The 14,591-nt window shown below is 43.0% G+C and overlaps 1 protein-coding gene across 1 annotated transcript in view; it reads right to left on the bottom strand.

The window, feature by feature from the left end:
* The window catches only part of LOC136155165 (band 4.1-like protein 2), a gene marked incomplete at its 3' end in the record, with an annotated part of 146,863 nt that extends 136,492 nt beyond the window's left edge, over nt 1–10,371 (bottom strand). The window contains exon 1 of the mRNA XM_065917048.1: nt 10,326–10,371. The remainder of the gene's footprint in view (nt 1–10,325) is intronic.
* Nucleotides 10,372–14,591: the final 4,220 nt, after the last annotated feature.

The following is a 14,591-nucleotide window of genomic DNA, read 5'->3' as shown; positions in this document are numbered from 1 at the left end:
GGAGGATGTACTCATGTAAAGTAAGAGATAAAGAAGAGACAGGAAGTCTGGCACCCTGGAGTTAGGAAGAGAGGAAAAGAGCAATTTCAATGATCCTTTGGAGGGAAGCATGGCAACCCACTCCAGTATTTTTGCCTGGAAAATGCCATGGATAGAGAAGCCTGGCAGGCTACAGTCCATGGGGCTGCAAAGAGTTGGACATGACTGAAGTGACTTAGCACACACAAACAGGCAAAGAACACAACTGCAAAGCAGTTCTAGAAATAAACCAGCCCAGGAAGGATGTCCTTAATAAAAAAAGAAAATGGTTTGCAATATAGTTTTCAACACAGTTTAGAGTTAAGGATAGGAACAAACAAAACTAAACAAATGAGGAAGAAGTAGGCAATTAACTTCAGGATAAAGCAAAAAGCTGTAAAAGAAAGTATATGCAGCCAAAGCAGGATACACAGCTTGGCTGCTGACTGTATGTATGTGTTGTAGAGAGGAAGAGTGTGTATCTATGTTGGGGAGGAGGGAGTCAGTAAAGGAGAATAACCCCAACCAAGGTGGAAAGTCAATAGCTACTACTGTCTAAACTGGAAAAAGCAAGAAAATCATGGTTTTAAACAAAACACATAGATGATAATAATAATAATAAATCATAATAAAACCAAAAGAACTGAAAGCAGTTGCCTCGAAGGAGCAGAAATCTGTCATGAAGGAACATGAAAAGCAAGGGTCTGCTGCTTTTCTTTATAATCCCTACTCTAGTACCTGACTTTCTAAATCACACACCAGCCCCTGGGGAATGCCATTTGCACTGTGAATGAAGCAACAAAAAGCATAAAACTGCCTGAAAAATAAAACGAAAAAGGAAGGAGGCACATATTTTATTCTGATGTGTTTCATACTCTGGGACATTTTTTTTACATTGTAACATCAGCCTGGCAACATTACACTAATGTGAAAAACAAGATGAAGGAGGGCTCTCGCCATTCCAGCTTGATTCAAGACTCATGCAGCTAAAAGCAGGACTCTGCTTCATAATCACACCATAACAAAAGAAACTAGAAGGCAAAAACCAGTTAGGAAAACAAGTTTACCCTCTGTTAAGTCAGATACTGTAGATGCCAATAAATTTCTGAAGTCTTTAAGTTCTACAGAGTAATAGCATTAATCAATTAAAGCAAGTAACTCACCCTTCCCTGCAGAAGAAACAGAAGTTTTAGCAGCACACAAGTTGGGTGCCCTTGAGCAAATTATTCTGGCTTTAAGCCTCAATTTTTCATCTGTGAAATGAGCGTACCAGCTATTACAAGGTGTTGTTACAAGAAGGATTGGGGATATTAACATATATAAAGCACCAACTACAGTAGCTGGCTGTTGTTGTTCAGTCTGCGCTCCAAAGGTTAATTTTCTTCCTTTTCCACCTGTTTATTATCAATGCTTCCAGCCTTGTCAGATGGCATACAATGAAACATAGAACAAGGCTGAGCCACCAGCATCAAATGCACTTGTCCAGCAGAGACAAACAGGAGAACACAGCTGATGGGACAGCACCTCCCGGCAGGATGAAGGCTGGATGAAAGGCAAGCAAGAAGTGTCAAACAGAAGCCTACATCACGGAGGAATAGTACAAAAAAAAAGAAGAAAGAAAATAAAGAAATTGAATTAGACCAATTTCCTATATCCAACTACCTATTTAAAGAAAATACAAAGGAGAAGGAACAGGTTAACTACACTACAGGGTTGAAATCAGCAAAATTCACGCTGTGAGGACATAAAACAACAAATCAAATTTCTTCAACATACAAACGCCTGCAAAGAGAAATAAAGAGATGAAGGGGAAACCAGAGCTTATCAGTCTTAGAAGATACACCAACCAAACAACCTAAACGGGAAAAGAATTTGAAAAAGGATACATGCATAACTGAATCACTCTGTTGCACACCAGAACTAATACACATTGTTAACCAACTATCAGTCAGTTCAGTTCAATCGCTCAGTCGTGTCCAACTCTTTGCGACCCCATGAATCGCAGCACGCCAGGCCTCCCTGTCCATCACCAACTCCTGGAGTTTACTCAAACCCATGTCCATCGAGTCAGTGATGCCATCCAGCCATCTCATCCTCTGTCGCCCCCTTCTCCTCCTAACCAACTATACTCCAACATAAAATGTTAAAAAAAAAAAAAAGATACACCAACCACTCATAACATGAGGATCTTAACCCAATCTGGATTCAAACAAGAATTTTCAAAATTGGTACTTAAGATAACTGGAGACTTGAATATCAAATTTCAAATATGTGAATATCAAAAACTGAATATTTTATGAAATTAAGGAATTTTCAGTGTGATGATGGTATTCCAATCATGTCCACCAAAGAATTATCTGCCTAGATATATATACCAAAATATTAAATGATGAAATGAAAAAAAAAGGTCCTCTAAAAAACCTGAATAACATACAAAGAAGGTACAGCTATGGGGTTCGGCAGTGTCACGCTAGGCTTCAGAGGATCAGGCAATCTGCTTCTGAGAAGGGGTGAGGGACTCTGGGAAGAACCTCGAGAGCACTCTTTCCACGTCTGACTAAGGATCTACTGTATGCCACGCTCCAGAAAGCATGACTGACTGTGAGCCAGAGGTCAGTCTTTGCTAAGGCAGAGGTGGGGAATGACCTCTGGCCCTGAAGCTAGAAAAGCCCTGCTGCCCGGGACACCTTCTTGAAGATCATAGAGATTGGGTCCTTTTTGTATCTTCCAAAATTGCTATTTAGTAAAAAGAGATTCATCTCATTTTACTGAATTTACATCTCATTTACTGAAATTCATTTCATTTACTCAATGAAAACTCGATGAGTTTTCAACTCAGTAGTCTAAAGGAGCCAGGTATTTGATGCAAATGAATGAAAAGGTCCAGTGGTAATCTGAAGGAAAATGGGAGGGACTTGGGCAAAGTAGGGGGAGCATGATCTGTGCCAGATGGGGCAGGAACTCCTCAGCTCCAAGAGAAAAGTGTGGGCCCAGGGTTGCCAAGCCCCTCCAGTTTCCCCAGAGAAACCTAAAGTGAAGATATTTCTGTGACTTTCCTGGTGGTCCAGTGGCTAAGACTTCATGCTCCCAATGAAGGGGGCCAAGGTCAGATTCCTGGTGTGGGAACTATATCCTACACGCCACAACTAAGATCCCGCGCAGCCCAATAAATAAATAAATAAAATTTCTTTTTTTTTAAAAAAGATATTTCTGTGAAACCTCCTAATTTCTTAATGCTGTCAACTAATTGAAAGTTAAAACACTCTGTTACAGGGAAAACATGTCTGCAGATCTACTTCATGTACAAAAAGATGTACTAGATGTAAAAAGGTCATATTTTAATGCCATATGTAGAGGTTTAAACACGATCAATAAAAATTTCAGTAACAACTTTCTTGTATCAAGCTCACTGAAATTACAAAGGAAGTTATAATATGATAGCATATACATACAAATTTTACACTACAAATCAGTTACCTCCAGCAACATAATAAAAAAGACTAAAATCTGTCTGTGATACTGAAATTAGATCCAAACAGTTTTGCCACCTATATGCTTTTTAAACACTGCCAAAAACAGTGGGTAGTTTGTTAAAAAAAAAACTCTAGAGATACCATATTGAAATTGTGAAAAAGTGGTTTTAACTTGTGATCACCATAGGAAATTAGTTTCATACTGAAGACTGTACTTCCACACAGATAATTATTCCTGATCACTGCAAAAAAAAAAAAAAAAAAAAAAAAAAAACTGCTTACCACGTATTCACATGAAACCCACTAGATCTTTTCCTAACCTAACAATTTTCAGAGGCCAGGCCCTGTGCGAAGCGTTTTATAAGCACTAGCTCATTTAGTCCTCTTCTAACTTTCTGAGGTAGGTTATGATTATTAATCCCCATAGTGAAGATAAAGAAACTGAGGCCTTGAAAAATAATTTACCTAAGGTTCCACTGGCATAAATGGCAGTCTAACCAATACCAAAGTGTGAACTTGTCACTGATCTCTTCTAACTAATATTTTCATCGAAGAAATTTGTAAGGAAATAATGGCACAGTAAGTTCAAGGTAAGAAAAGAAGAGGCCAATATTATATCAGAATTTAGTTTAACCTTGACAATCGGCCAAAATGGGACAACTAAAAGAATTCAACTGAAAGGAAATGAGCACAATAGTGGGGGCATGAAAGTGCAATGGGGTGACACATACACAAAAAAAGGAAATCTCATAAGACTTTGATTCTCTAATCTCAAAAATAAGAATAGAACCACATCAGCAGTTTTTAACATTTTCTGTTTCCCAAAACCCTTTCAAAATCTTCTCCCCAAAATCCCTCTCTCTCTGACACGCACACACACTTTACTTAACAGCCTCAGACAGGTCATGAACCCGTGGGGCCCACTCACCCTTCGCAACACCTTCCCCACCAAACCCACACTTCTCACCTCAAGGTCAAGAATCTAAACTAAATGATACTCACCCTCCCTTCCCCTACCTTAGGGAGATGAAGTGAAGGTGAAAAACAAGTAGACTAACTAGACCAAAAGGAAAAGATGTAAGAATTATAGCAAAGTGTAAATTACATGTTAATTTAGTAGCTTCAGGATGCTGGGATGTGTACATATATTAACAGACGACAAGAAACTCAAAAACATGATTAAACTTAGCACTTTTTTATCAAGGTGGTAGGTCCAGCTCCAACGCTCATCAGGAGGTCTGGAAACCTGAATTCAAAGCTTAGAAAAAATGAATAGAGAGTTGGTAATCAGACTTAAGTGTAAAGTTTTTAAGATCACAATTTTCTTGGAAAAAGGCAATTAGAGGGTAACATAAGTCTTCACGTGTAGCTCAGTCGATAAAGAATCTGCCTGCAGTGCAGGAGACCTGGGTTCGATCCCTGGGTTGGGAAGATCCCCTGGAGAAGGCAATGGCAACCCACTCCAGTATCATTGCCTGGAAAATCTCATAGACAGAGGAGCCTGGTGGGCTGCAGTCCATGAGGTCACAAAGAGTCAGACACGGCTGAGTGACTAACACTTACTTACTTACTAAGACTTCAAGTATTGAAAATTCCTTCACAGAGTAGACATAAAAGCCATAAAAAGAGCAAAGCAAGAGGAAGCTGGCTTTTTGGTAAAAGTATGAACAATTTAAATATCAATACAATGAACTCCCCTAACTGACCCAGACAAGGTCCTACAGGTAAACATATGACAAAATCATTTTGGAACTCTTTGCGTGTCCTCTGGTTCTTAACCTGGAAAGAACTAAAACCATCCCCACGACACCCAACTTAGTTACAAATGTGAAATGTCAGCTGGACTACTAAAGCAAATCTTACTTATGAGAGTTCTCAGAGCAAATAAAAAGATAATTCTTATTCTTCAAATTGATTCCATATTACTATAAAGATTATTTCTGAAGCAATCTATATACATTTGGATCTTTATGACTCTATCTAATACGCTAGATATCAGGCTTCCCAGGTGGCACGAGTGGTAAAGAACCTACCCATCAATGCAGGAGACATAAGAAGATGCAGGTTCAATCCCTGGGAAGATCCTCTAGAGGAGGAAATGGCAACCCACTCCAGTATTCTCGCCTGGAGAATCCCATGGACAGAGGAGCCTGGCGGGCTACAGTCCACAGGGTCACAAAGAGTCGAACGCGACTAAAGCCACTTAGCACACATGCACAATACCCTGGAGTAAAAAATAATAATAATAATAATACCAAAATGCAGAGTGTATGTGATACGAAAACATATTTCTATTTTAAAACTAAGAATATGAAATTAGTCCAAATTCAATCTTTGGGGGGGGGAATAAAAAGCAGAAGGGACTTCCCTGGCAATCCAGTGGTTAAGAATCAGCCAGCCAATGCAGGGGACATGGGTTCCAGGAAGACTCCACGTGCTTCAGAGCAACTAAGCCCACAAGCCACAACTACTGAGCCTGAACTCGAGAGTCTGCACTCCACAACAGAAGCCACTGCCCTGTCTGTGCACGACAACTAGAGAAAGCCCACAGACAGTAACAAGGACCCAGCACAGCCATCTAAAAAGTAGTTTTTTTAAAAAAAGCTGAAGCAGTACGGATGTACTCATAAGCCACCTGATATCTACCCCATACTAAGGGGAAAGCAACATCACTTTTTAAAAAATGAGAAAATTGAGAAAAATCACTAAAACTCTCATCTAAATCAACGATATCCCAACCACCAGATATTTAGGAAAATAAAGTACAGGTTATCTACCCTCCTAGACATGAAAAATATGCATCTAAGAAACCCATATAGATTAAGCCAACCACAGAACAAGAGGAAATAATAAGAGTAAGAAAATCAAATCCTCTATATGAAATATAACCTACATAACATTTCTACATGCAACCGTACCAGATTCTACAATGTTAATTCCAACTTTCAAAAAATCCTCACTAACAGCACTTCCAATACATTACATAAAGTTTCAACAAATTAATTCATCAAATTATGAAGTACCAACAGCACCATAGACACTTCACATAACTCTACAAATGGACTCCCTTTCTCATATAAAATATACATACTTTATAGAAAAAAAAACTTTTTAAAAACATTAACCATCACCATTTATTTCTAGGTGATATTAGAAATTATTTCCTCCCTTTTTGGCTTACCTGTAACATCTAAGTAACAACAGTATTTACACTTGGAAGCCATTCCCCTATACTTAAGGATACCAGGCACTGACTCCATTTTAGATTTTAATCTGGAGCACTGCTCTGTCAGAGGAATGATAGAACTCTTATGAGTATCAGGTTGCTGGTCTATGCCAAAACATGGCATCCCCAAAGGGCACTCTGTCTGGAATCATATACAAATCTTCTATGAACTAAGGCCTTCCAAAGAGGCTGGAAATGTCTGTGTGTTGAGGGAAAGGGCTGAGAGTGGATCTGCTGACTCCTCAAGGTCCAGCCCTGAGATTCCAAGATTCTATAAACGGGCAGTAAATTAGAGTTTGGCTAGTATTTGCTGAGTACTGAAGCCAGCATAAACATTTACTTGAGGCTTTTAAATGTGTAAGGGTAGCCAGTGGTTAGGTACAGTAATTCTGAATCTGAAAAAAACAAACAAGGCCACTGGATGTGTTTCTAAATAAATGTGGGGGTGGCGGGAGGTCAGCATATTTCCTTTGTTTTCTCTGAGTAAACAATACAGACTTTCAGAAATGCAAAATTGGATCCTTGGCAATATTGATCCCTATAAACTATATTAATGCCTTATACAGATACTAGCAATTCGTACTTCTCCAGAAAGTCCATGCAGGGTCTCCGAAAAGACTATGTCAGTTCAAAAAACAAAGGAAAAAGCCCTATGCTTTCCTGTGGAAACAGAAACAAAACCAAATCTTCAAAAATATTTAGCATTCTGCTACATAAAACATAAACCCCACATTCCTAAATAAAATGGCAAAGACAGAACCTTTGTAGTTCTCTAGTCAGTTCTATGAGAGTGGTGATTCAGGGCAAAACCCGACCTTAAACATAACTATACGATATTACTAAATTACAGAGTAATTTTACCAATAAATATTCCAGTTAAGGACTGCTTTGTCATCTTTGCAAGTATTTTTAGTTGAAAGCAAGTGGTTGGGAATTCCACGTGGACATGGTTCTGATTTTTAAAAAATCTATTTTTAAGACCTGGTGACTGGATAGGTTTTCTAAACTCAGTTCTTTCGAACGGGTAATTTGGAAAGGGTAAGCCACAAGGACGTTACTTAAGCAAAGGACCTAACAGGCTTACCAACTCAGATCAACACAAAACTAACTTAGAAACCTCCAAATCTAATGATAGGCCCAGTCATCAATGCCTGTACGCACACAGAACTGAACTGAAAGCTACCTCTCCAAATACAGCAAGGGCAATCTGAATTCTCTTGTTTTATATTGCCATAGTTGTTTGAGGGTGGGCTTCTCTTTGCATTTGTCTCTTAAATCTGCAAATCTGCTCCTTTTTACCTGGAATTACATTTCAGATTTTAATATACATACTCAGTTTTATATATATATATATATATGTATATGTATATGTATATATACACACACACACATATATATATACATACACCCAGTTTCATATACATACCCAGTTGAGAATATTATATAGTTTAAATTTTTTATTGAAGTTAATAACAATTTTACTGAAATTCATTAAATGATTTTTTTTAATCACTTTTAAATGCTTTAGGCAATCCCCATCCAATTTAGATATCAAGAATCTGAAGTTGGGGGCTCCACTCAACCACGTATTTTCTCTGGAAGGCCTAACTTTGACTAGAAATAAAAGATTAAAGCACTGTTATGATTAGGTCTTTCTTAAAGAGGGATGTTTTAAAAGGAAAGAAACTGTCCCCTCCTGTTACTCTAAATGAGCAGCCTCTTGTTCTCAGCAGTCCTTCTGCACACAAGACCACTACTGACTTCAGTGGGAATTCTGCCCAAGAAGTGAGGAAGACAGGGAGGATTAAATGAGCCCTAAATCCAGGCCATTGTTCCAAGCCATTACCACTTGTACAGTTCTCCAATAACCTCTATAAAGTAGACATCTGAGATTCGATGGTGATTTCTCCAATTGAATTTTAGGACTGACCCCTGGAGCTCTGACAGGTGACACAGCCTAGCTCTTTAAAAGCTGTGTCAGCCTGATGGATGTACTCAGCTGGCCCTTATCACAATCCAAGATTGTGATTTCTCACAGCAGAGTCCTGCAAACGGAAACTGAATAGGATTAAGTCCTATTCGTTTCCGAGTAAAACCTGTTCACAGACAGAATTTTAAATCCCAGCTCCTGCGGCCAAGGAACGGACTCAGTTTCCCTCAAGTGCTAAACCCAAGAGGAAATGTGATAGGATGCGAGTTAAAACTCAAAATTCCCCATACAGTATTATACATCGAGAATACAGAAATAGCTGATTCCGGCTAAAGAAGGAAAAAAACAAGTGAAAAATAAAAGGAGAACTTAAAAAAAAAAAAGCAAGAATAAAGGATAAACTGTTGAGATTCATTTTTTTAAAAAAAGCTTAAATAACAGTAACAAGAATAAGATGCCTGGCATAACACGTGCCATTTCTGATGCGAGAAGTTCAAAAAAACTGAGGAAAGGATGTGATTCAGAAAAGAGAACATATATTCACAGATTCTCTAGGTTCTTCCTTCCGTCTCACCCCACTAGAGCTCTTAAAAACGGCCAGCTGTGCTGTTCATGGGGAATGCAATTTAAGGCGTCCTAAGCAGCAGCAGCAGCAAGTCAGCGGGAAGGATCTACATAGACCCCCTCCCCAAAATAATAGACTAGGCAAGGGCTCTTCTAACCTCGTCAAAACATCCTGACCTCAAGGGAGATGAGAGATCTCAGAAATTACTACCGACGTCTTCCCGAGCTGCCCGGGGCAGGGACTCCTGCTGGGGATTTAGACTCTGATTCCACCCCTGCTCGCTCCCGGTCCTTACCCCAGCCAGCGCAACTAAAAATGCTCCCAACTCTCTGCCGTCAAACAGTGGAGAAAAATTAGCCATCGCTGGTGAGATGGCCTGGGTGCCGGGACTGCAAGGATCAGAGGGCAAAACCTGCGTTTCTCTCCGCTTTGGTCGGGAGGTCCTCGTCTGGAGGGACCGAGCGAGTGACGCCGCCCGAGCCCCGCTACCCGGAGCGCCCAGGCGCGCGGCCCGCCCCGAGACGCGTGGCGTCCTCGCCCGCGTTTCCTCTCCCAAAACCATCCTGCTGAAGGGTAACGCTGCCGCCGCCGCGTGCCCCCCGGCCCGGAAGGAGGGGGCCGCTCCGCCTCGGGACAGGCTCGCGCGCCGCGGCCCGCGCCCAGGATGGAGCCGGATCCCTCCTGCAGCCGCGCCGCGGGGCCCGGGACGCGTGACCCCGAGCCCACTGCACCCCCACTGCACCCCCGCGGGGCCGGCGCAGCCCTCCCCGTGCCCCCACCTCTCTCGGCGCCGACCAGACGCGGCCCCCGCTCTCACGAAGGGAGAAGCAGGGGGACCGCAGTGGAGCGGGGATCCGGCCTGGAGCAACAGGACCGGTCCGGGTCGGGAACGGGGAGGAGGGCAGACAGGGAGCCGCAGAAAACCCCAACACCGGCAGCCCTCCCCCTCCCAGTGGGACCATCCCGCCACCGCTTCCTGCCCGGGATCAGCTTCCCAGCTGCAGCCACAGGAAAAATCCGAGCCGCCCCTGCAAATCCGCAGAGACCAGACGCTCGGCCGCGGGATTTCCCCGTCCCGGGCCAGCCATTCCGCAGCTCCGCACGCCTCCTTACCCGGACGCCGCACTCAGGAGCTCGCTCGCCGCGGGGACCAGTCCCGCTCCAGCCCCAGCCGCCGGCCCGCCGCGCCCGCCTCCTCCCTCCGCTAGGTTTCAAATTGAAATTCCCTGGCTGGGGCCGTCAGAGGACTCGCGCGCCAGCCCCGCCCCCTCGCGGCGGAAGCTCCTCCCGCACCCCCGCCGGACGCGCCCCCGGTGCGGAAACCCCCGCGGGCCACGACACGCCCCCTACGCCCAGGCCACGCCCCCGCCCCGCCCCGGCCCTCCGACCGACTCTTTCAGCGGGATTAGCGGCTCGGGGTCGCCGGATAGCCGGCGCGGAAGGACGCGTCTCACCCTGGGAGCTACCCTAGATAACGACTGCTGATGCTGGTATTCAAGCCGCTCTTACCCGCGCGTCCAGATAGTACATGCCCTTTTATCAACTTCCAAAAGTTATTTCCTCAAAGTGAATCCGCTTACTAAACCTTTCTTGAGCACCTATTCGGTGGCAGACCCCAAGCTAGGCCCTGGTGAAACAGAAATAAGGAAAACTAGGTTCTCCTCTGTCTAGAGTGGAAGAAGCGCTTTCACAGCCAAGACAGTGAAAGGGAACCGTTTATTCCTCCTGTGGGAGGCACCGGAGGGATTGGGGAAGCCTTCTGGAAGAGGGGCTTTTATACTGAACCCAAAGTGTGGGTAGATCTCCAGGCAGGGGCCTAGGAGCCTGGACTGCAGAGCAGAATGTGGCGGAAAAAAAGGCTAGAAACCCGAGGTTCAGGCCAGTTGTGGAAAGACACACAGACGATTTCTTCCGGTTCTTTTGTATAATTAGATCGCTTTCTCTCAGATTCTACTCCTTTCTTCTCTGAAAGTTGGCATGTCCCTTGGTCGTCTTGATCTGATCATTGCCTCCAGCGTCGGCCACACATGTACCTCTTGTTCTTTGCCTCCTCCCGCCTCGACTTTAAAGACTCCACCTCGGCTAAAGTCAAGTCTTTTCTTTCCTAAACAGTCTTTTCTAAAATTACCAATGTCAAATGAAACACCAGTTACAATGCCTTTCACGTGTATGATATTTTCAGTTAACAAAGCATATTAACATTTTATCTTTTGATCCTCACAGGAGTTTTATGAAAAAGGCAGGGCAAGTGTTATCTTCATTACATCAAAGAAAAAAGTAAGAGTCAGGAAGATAAGTTACTTGCTAAGGTCCTGCCAGTGAATAATAAAAATAATAAAATCTAACATTTATTGCTTGCTTTGTGTGCCAGGGATTGTTCTCTGTCCCACATGAGTTAACTTAGTTAATGCCCCTATGCCAAGTACTCAAGTAAAACTTAATAGGGTAGGTTAACTACGACAGAGAAGAAGTCTGACTAGAAAGCAGTTCTGGTAAAGAAGATCAGGGAATATTATGAGACAATACTATTATAAACTTTCAGGCAGATTTACAATGAAATGAGGACTTGAAACTACACAGGTCTTAAAACTATGCAGCCCTTGAAACTAACTTCACATGTGTCATTTTATTTTTTTCAAGACTCCCTAAAATTATATAAGACTTAGGACCCATAGAACCTTAATCTACCTGTGATGAAACCCTTTTAAAATGTTAATGCAATATAATAACTTAAATGTAGGCATAATTTATAAAACATAATGTCCTTATCAGAGGAAATTATGTCCCTGCTATATCATCTGTTGAAGTCTGCAAATCACTTCTGTATATATACCACTTTTAAAAAAAAAATTGTATTTATTTGTTTATTTTTGGCTATTCTGGGCCTTTGCTGCTGCACAGGTTTTTCTCTAGTCACGGTGAGTAGCGGCTATTCTTCGCTGCAGTGTGCAGGCTTCTCATTGCGGTGGCTTCCCGTGGTGCAAAGCACAAAGGCATGTGGCCCAAAGTAATCACAGCGCATGGGCTCCCTAGCTGCAGTTCCTGGGCTCCAGAGCACGGTCTCAAAAGCTGCGGCGCACAGTCTTAGTCGATCTGTGGCATGAGGGATCTTCCCAGACCAGGGATCTAACCTGTGTCTCCTGCATTGGCAGGCAGATTCTTCACCACGGGGCCACCAGGGAAGCCCTGCACACCACCTTTTAAGAGGAATATTGACAAGTTAAATTATATCCATAGATGGGTAACCTTGATAATGTGGGAACCAGCAAATCTTAGCCTAAAGAGACAATTAAAGGTGATGGAAAGATTGTTATCAAATATCTAAAGGCTATTATGTAGAAGAATTATACTCTATTTTGGACACAGCCTTACTGGGCCCCAACATCTCAATGGAATGAAGCAAATTTAGCAAAGACCTAGAAGGAAGTGAAGGTAGGAAGATCACAAAGTAGGAGCTATAAGGAAGTGAAGAAAACAGGTGGAACGGGGTACCACACAGATGTCAGTAAACAACAGGTGGTGGTCTGGGCAAGCAGAGGAGTCCTCACAGGGCAAGATGAGGGACCAGACGGACAGCGGGACAAGGTCCTGAGCAGGTGATATGCAGAGATGTAAGCAGGCTGCAACACTGGCTACACAGATAAGGCGATAATATTAATCCCTCAGAAAACAGACTGATAAGAGCAAGTCTGGGTTTTCCCACCAGACAGATTGGAGTGACAGGCGAGACTGATACTGAGAAAAGACAGGAGTAGATACCAGATCTGAGATTCATGCTACATCCACGTTTAGCATCACAGCCTTAATTCTGGGCACCATCTGCAAGCAAAGCCAGTCTGGCAATTTGGACTATAAATTCACCCAGGACTTCTTTGGTATTCTTATTTACCCACTCGCTTACACAGGCATGCTCCTGAGAAATCTTGATCTCACTATGCTGGTGATTCATCCTTTTATCTTTTGCCTTCTGGGCACCAAGCCCAACCAGGTGGAAGTATCTGGGTGACTCTGGATTTGAAACCTGCCCTTCTTTCCACGATGCACAGGCAAGAAGACCCAGCAATGCCCTAGCACGCTGTGTGATGGAGGCAATCTCAAGCTTCCCTGTGAATGCGTGCATCCCAGTTCTACTTCCAGAAGCTACAAGGACTCCATGCAGATGCCAAGAGGAGTCACTATCTCTTGGCCACTCATTGGAGCAGTTTCCGCTCCCTGTGACTACATAACTCCAAATTTTGATGACAGCCATTTTACTGCTTCTGATTCTTCTGGGCCGCCATGCAAGCAGCGCTCAGCAAGATGGCTCCATGCGGTGTCAGCTTGGGAGGCTCATCCAAGAATGAAGGATCCACGATGGCCTCCCCCCCATGTCTGGCAGTTGATGCTGCGTGTCACATGGGGAGCTTAATTTCTCTTTTACATCAACTCTCATCTTCCAGGGCCTCTCTCTGTCCATGCAGCCTCTTAGCTGGACACCCCAGACTTCCTTACGTGACACCTGGCTTCTGAGAAGGTAGAAGCAAAAACTGCAGGCCCTTGCAGGCCTTGGCCCAGAAGTCCTAGAGCCTCACATGTGCTCCATCCTGTTGATCAAAGCAAGTCAGAGAGCCAGCCCCAATTTGAGAAGACTTCTTTCACAGACTTCATCTTTTCTTCATAGACTTCATCTCTCGCTGGGAGGAGTGTGAGGTGTATACAGTGATAGGAAGAATTGCTGGCAGTAATCTTGGTAAACAATTCTTCACAGAAGCCAGGATTTTTAAGCAACCCTTCTCCTTTCCATGTATAGTAAAATTTTCCACAGGTTTTTCCTCAAAAGCAACACAAGGCCCCTTTTCTATCTAAGACACACTGTGTGATGACAATCTCCTTTTGAAAGGCCATTCCCAACTATTACTAATAATGCAAATAAGCATATCAAGCCTGTTAGATCACAAGGAACACAACTGATACTAATGGAGAAGATTGCCCATTTCCCAGAGATCCTGGACGTTGTGCAGGATTCCATGACAGGAGACTTTGCATTGTTTTCCTTGTGGAGGAAAGATATATGTTCTTTGTGTGGAAGGAAGGATAAAACAGGTATTTGCTGACAGAGTAGATAATGGCAGAGACAAGGCTATGTGGTTACCAAACCATATTTTCTTTTCCTCTGGAGCACAAAACTATCTGTATCTCTGAGCCTCCTTTGCAATTAAATGTGGCCATGTGAGTGAGTTCTGGCTAACAGAATGTAGTTAGAGCTGATGTAAACTGCCTCTAGGAATAGTTCCTATTAAAAAATCTCCTGTGTGATCTTTCATGCTGTTCATCTCTCTTACTTTATTTGCCAGATGCAGAGGACCCAGAGAACTCTGGGCCCTGAGATGATAGATTCTC

The sequence above is a fragment of the Muntiacus reevesi genome, unplaced genomic scaffold, assembly GCF_963930625.1.
Source record: "Muntiacus reevesi unplaced genomic scaffold, mMunRee1.1 SCAFFOLD_162, whole genome shotgun sequence".
Taxonomy (NCBI): domain Eukaryota; kingdom Metazoa; phylum Chordata; class Mammalia; order Artiodactyla; family Cervidae; genus Muntiacus; species Muntiacus reevesi.
The sequence above is the reverse complement of the archived record's forward strand: the minus strand, read 5'-3'. Positions and strand labels throughout refer to the sequence as shown.